Here is a 6,000-nt window from a genome sequence, read left to right as displayed (position 1 = left end):
TTGACCTTTTACTTTGACATTTTTCCACATCATTAACGAGACCTACAGATGTGGTTTTAACTGACTTCTTAAATATTGAGAGACTTAATTTATGCAGGAGAAGAGTTCAAAAATTGTGGAAAGTGAAAGAGCACTATTAGCAATAGTCTACTTATTTAATGGTTTAATTATATGATTAGTAAAATGTTTCCTGCTAAAATGTCGAGGCATTACTTACAATATATACTCACATATCGCTGAAAAATATATTTAAATGTAACTCTTTAAAAATAGGCATCTCCGATAGTTAGGCTTTCAAGATCAATTATAAGAGTTAATTTTTGAAATGGTTTTGTTATTTCTTTCACAAATTACACAATATTATGAATAATTTAAAGAGCAATCATAAATAATAGTACCAGTCGTTACAACGAACCGCTAATAGCTCACTGCAGCAGACTCGCTCGGACTTTTCCATACCACAGGCGGATCTATTAGATTAGGCCATATATGTCTCAACTAACTTATTATACTCAACTTTACCTTATAATTTATTTTATATTTTTTCACCAATTTTGCAGACAAACTTTCTGCTTTATCATTAAAAAAATAAACAAATAAACCAACAACTCCAAGCAATTGAAATCAGAGAACCTTTAATTTCTTGTAGAACTATATTTAAATTCCTTTTATCTCCATTCAAAATGTGGATCATGTTAAGAGGCAACCATAAATAATAGTCATTCAATAAGCTTCTTAATAAAAATTAAATCAGATAAGTAGCTTACGATTAGTTGCCGAAAATCGTTGATTTCTTATAGAATCTAAATCTTAAAAACCTTCTTTCCAATACTCCAATTTTTATTTAGTTATTGGAAAGAATAAAACCCGTGTGCTTACATATTTCAGTTTTTTTAAGCTCCATTGAGTTCTGTGTGTATCGGCACTTAGGCTAAGCTGCGTATATAAGTCTAATTATATAACAAATTCTGCTTTCCTTAAAAATATATATCGTTTTTCAGTTTTTACTTTTTTTTTTGTGCAATGCATTTTCTATAAAACTTATATTTAAATATATTTGTATTAAAAACGGGATTAATCCATATTAAGGGCGGCTACTAGCTTGTGTCTCTCTTAGTTTATTTCAAAAAATTTAACCAATAATCGTTATGACTAATTTCGCTGAGTGTAACAACTTGTTGTAATATATGCAGATAGCACCAACATACACTCATATATCACATTTGGCGCTTCACAGAAAGAAAACCACGAAGAGTGGCTGAAATACCACAAGAAACGGAAAGCTGCCGGGCAAAAAAAAAACATCTGCCAGAACGAGTGAGAGAGCAAAAAGGCAGCAGTTTCTGAGCCGTAAGGACGCCTCAACGCACGCTCAAACACACACTCTCACAAACAAAGAAACAAACGACAGTAGAGCGTGGGCGTTGAGCGTTGAGCGTCGAGCATCGGAGCGTCGAGTTCGGCATTTTGAGTGAAAAGAAATGCTTAAAAGTCGCATGCGAAGCGCTCAATGCTTCAGTCGAGTTTGAAACTTACACTCAAGCGGAGTTGTAAATAGTTGTTCGAGTTGTTGGCTCGTACTCAAACGTACTGTAACAAATTTTATTTAAAGAAACTATTACATAGGCTATATACACATACAAACAAATAAGTAGAAAAATGAAAATTTGCATTATACAAACACAAAGAAATGCATAAATAAATATTATGTTTTGTATTTGCAATTGAGGCGCGTGTGTTCTCATATATATATGGGTGTGTGTGTGTGTGTGTCTTTATATATATATATACATCGGTGTGTGTGTTTTGTATACTTTGAAGCGAAAGGCGCGCAACAGTCCATGAAGACATGAACGCCAGAAAAAAGAAACAAAATAAAACACATAAAAAAGGGCGAGCATTTCATGGCGCTGTATAAATTTAAATGCGTATATGTGTGTGTGCATTGGTGTTAGTGTGCCTGTACAAAGTATTTTACATGCCGCTTCTCATCAAAGGCAAACAAAAAAATAAAAATAATAACAGCAGCGTAGAGAGCAAAATCAAGTGACAAAATTAACACAAAATTTTTACAACAAGCATAAGGGCTTGTACGTGTGTGTTTGTGGGCGTGTGTGTGTGTGTGTGTGTGTGTGTGGTGGTGTGCCTGTGTGAGTGGTAGCATGTTGCTATGTTGTGTGAAAATATTTAACGACAGTAGACTGCTCTTATGAGCGTACCTACACACTCACACATATACACATAACATTCATCGTCCCAGTCCACACACAGCTTCGTTAGTTAAGTCATGATTCATGTTGCGTATACGCACAATATGTGTGCGTGTGTGTGTGTGTGTGTGTGGGGTGCGTGTGCTTTGAATAACAACACACATTTTATTGTTGCCTACTTTTGTGCGCTGTTGCTATGTCTACATTTAGGTTACAGGCGGCAGCCTACGGCGACCCCTCTCGCCCCCTCGCACATCCTGCTGCTGTTAAATTATGCATTAAGAAAGTCGAAGAAAAACATTTTGCAAAAGAATCATTCCTTTGTTTTTGGTTTTCGGGGCCGTAATGGAAAAGCCCGGTGAAAATATTGTGGCCAGTAGTCACAGTTCTTGTTGTTTTTGTTGCGTTTGTCCAGAAAACGTAGTAAATTATGCAAATTAATGTTTGTTTGTGATTTTGCCGGTCTCTGTCCTATTTTTGTTATTCATGCATTTTCGCCCAAAAGGTATTGTTATTATTGTTGTCTCGTTTGTAACACAATTTTCTGGGCACACCAAAACGAATTTTGTATCCTGCGAAAATTAGCTTTCTTTTACATTTTTTTTTATTTGTAAATCATTAAATATTTTTTATTTGAAAAATAGTTTTACATTACAATTCAAGAAATTTATTGACCAAGTTAGAAAGTTTTTGATCTGATCTTGCTTTAATGAATCGCATACGTAATTTCAATTCAGTTTTGGAAAATATATTAAGATATTAAGATTGCAATATATTGAATTGGCTATAGTTGCTAATGAAAAGTGAAATGAAAACAAGTTAATTCTTTGGCTTAGCTTAGTAAATACTCGTACGTAAGGTATCAAATAGTCGGCTTGTCAAGAAAATTGAGTTCCTCTTAGCACTACTTCACCTTTGTTCTTGTCAAGAATTTTTCATCATTCAACTTGATAAGTTGTTTCCAGTCCGATGCTCGACTTTATGACGGATTCGTCGCCTCATTTACTTTTTAAAGGTCACACTTGTCTCTGTGTATAGTCCATTCCGACTTATTAAAGCAATTTGTGCCGCTTTATTTGCCGCCATTGCCGAGTCCATATCTCACATACTTTTCGTTTGCCCTCCTCCTTAGTATACAGCACTGTTTTCCTCTATTCGCACATACTACTTATATGTATGTGTGTGTGTGTCTGGTGGCTGTGGATTATTGACAAAGTTACGCACTCATTCTATTTGGCCATATTGGTCGTCTAGGTTGGCTGTTAAACGCTGAAACGAGTCTTAAAACATTTTCCTTGTCTCACACCCTATCTCTCTCTCCCTTTTCTGACTCCCTGTCTCTCTAGTGTATATAATTTAGTGGAAAATTGTGTTTCCCCAGTCGCTTGGCAGCCGCTGTTTTCTGTGCTCTTCTTATTTGAAATTGCTTATAAACCGGTTGCGCAAAAGTTTTATTTTTAGTCTATTAAAGTATTTTATTTCGCTTTTATGTGTGTGTTTGTGTGTGTGTGTGTGTGCGGGGTAGGGTCTGACGAAGTTACTTACAGTATTTAGTTTATGTTTGCCAGGGAATTGTCAAAGAAAGCTTTACGATGCGGCCCTCGCGGGGAATGAGCGACAAATTTCCAGCTAAAATGTCTTGCATGGGGGTTGTTTATAGTAATTATCGCGCTACTGCATTCACCCAACTTCATTTATTTATGTTAAGTTGGCTTTAACTTTATGGAAATTCTGCTGAACTTTGTGTAAACCTAAAAGGATTACATGCAGTCTTAGGGACATGACAACGGCTCCGAGTTGAGTGAGAAATTGCCGGGATTTATTCATGAAAATATGTATCTCATTGAAATGTTTGTTTTGGGAGATTGTTGAGTTCTCAGACATGAAACGAATTTGAAAACATTGTGTATTTTTTTCTTGCTTTTTTAATTATTAATTTTACTTACTTAGCTGCGCAAACATTCCTCAACCTGTGGACCCATACCCATGGAATTTTATATAAGCACCTTCTGTTGCGTGCCTCTGCAAATACAAGTATGTTCTGTGCCTATGGGCTTCGACCCATGTTGTTATGCCCACATAATTTTACTGAAAGTCCTTTTGAGTACTTACATAAAAGTATGTAACAATATTTTTAGGAGAATCCAACTTTGTCTTATCAAGACACGTTGGGGCTCGCTTGCCGTATTCTCTGCCCTGGAGGAAGTTGCCTGTTTGGCCTTTAAAACAAAGAAAAGGATCACAATTACGTATATATAAAAACTTTTTTCATCATATTCAGGCCTGTTTCCGGTCCCTTATTAGATCAACTTATGGTGAAATGAAAACGAAAAACGATAAAGTAATTTATTTTTATATTTGTTTTTCGGAATTTGAAAAACGCAACACTTTCGTCTTACCTAAGCCCGCTCTGAGCGCTCTTCAGTGTACTTTATTTTCTCTAATTTATATAATACCTTTTCTAGATATCATAGGAACCATAACCTTTCTAAGCTGTGAAAATTTTGCTTGCTTTAACATTAACTCATTTTTAAATATTAGTCACTATTTTTTGCATTCTTTTAACATCTTGTTTCTCTTTTGTGTTACCAAATTGTCGCTCCGCACTCTGTTTTCTTTTTAATGCATATTGTCAGCTTCGAAATCCCACACTCTTACAGCCCTTATGAATGATCAAGCTATATATCAAGTTTGTCTACAAATTTGTCCTTCTCCTTGTCAACTGGAATGCAAATGAAACCATTTTTTTCGGCAGCTGAAAAAAGTTACCTTGACCAGACTCTATGCTGTCGTCAAGGACAGCGTGGAGAACTTTTTAATTCAAATGGAAAAAAGAACAAAAAAAGAGGGAAAAATGACTAAAATCTCCACTTTCACCAGCCAGCCTCTGTAGATGCGTAAAAAGCAAGTCTCAGAGTGAAAGCAGACTAATTAATATGCCGCCGTTTATTTTGGTCGAAGGTGACTTTCATTTGTTGAGCAACCCTCCTAAACCACAAGCCCACCATTTAATCCCAGTTGGGGTAGGAAAAACTTTTTTGCTCCTTTTGTTTTTGTTTTTATATTCTTTGCATGAATTCATAAAGTGCACAAAAAATTCATGTCTACTTTTGATTGCCAGAAAGTATGATAAAAGTTGCGACTTGTTTGACTTCACTTTGTTGAGGCTGTTGAGCTCATACTCCCCCAAAGAACCCTTACCCAGTGTCCCATTTGGCTATATATGGGAAAAAAGGGTTAACTTGGCTATAATTAAAGGTTTTTGCCAGCAGCTTGGCCAACAGAGAGCCTTTTCATTACTTTCTTTGAATCTAGAAAATTGCGGACAGCAGCAGACAGGGATGGAAGCGAAATCGAAAACGAAGTGATTAGAAAATAAAGCACTGCAGTTGTTGGGATTTTATCTTTTTTTCTGAACTAATTTTGCAAACTAATTTGTGATCTAGAAAAAATATGACTTGATTAGGTAATAAATTCTAGAGTTGACAATATAGCTGATTCAAAGCGTTTATTTTATAATCAATAAGAGCTTGATTCTGTTTAGTTTCAAGTCTGTTACTTATATCTTGTCATTGAAATCATGGGAGAATTTTTCAAGATGCAATCAGTTAAGTGGTTCTTGAACGAATGAGGCATGTATATAAACACTATTAATAAAGCCTAAGGACCACAATAATCGTATAACCCCTGTAAATCCAGCTAATGCAGTTAGGATATCGAACATTTGATTTTAAATTATTTGTTTGAAGTTGTGTTCAAAAAAAAGAACATTATTTTTATAAAAACAGCT

General features: G+C 35.2%; 1 protein-coding gene across 1 annotated transcript in view; it reads left to right on the top strand.

Annotated features, from left to right (window-relative positions):
* The first annotated feature begins 1,533 nt into the window (after positions 1–1,533).
* Positions 1,534–6,000, top strand: part of LOC115624338 (IDLSRF-like peptide) — an 81,913-nt gene continuing 77,446 nt past the window's right edge. Inside the window, exon 1 of the mRNA XM_030518990.1 lies at positions 1,534–1,587. The gene's annotated coding sequence lies outside the window, so the exon portion shown is untranslated. The remainder of the gene's footprint in view (positions 1,588–6,000) is intronic.

This window comes from Scaptodrosophila lebanonensis, unplaced genomic scaffold (assembly GCF_003285725.1).
Source record: "Scaptodrosophila lebanonensis strain 11010-0011.00,11010-0021.00 unplaced genomic scaffold, SlebRS2 tig00000053-arrow-pilon, whole genome shotgun sequence".
Classification (NCBI taxonomy): Eukaryota; Metazoa; Arthropoda; class Insecta; order Diptera; family Drosophilidae; genus Scaptodrosophila; species Scaptodrosophila lebanonensis.
Note: the sequence above shows the minus strand (reverse complement) of the source record. Positions and strands in the feature narration are given on the sequence as shown.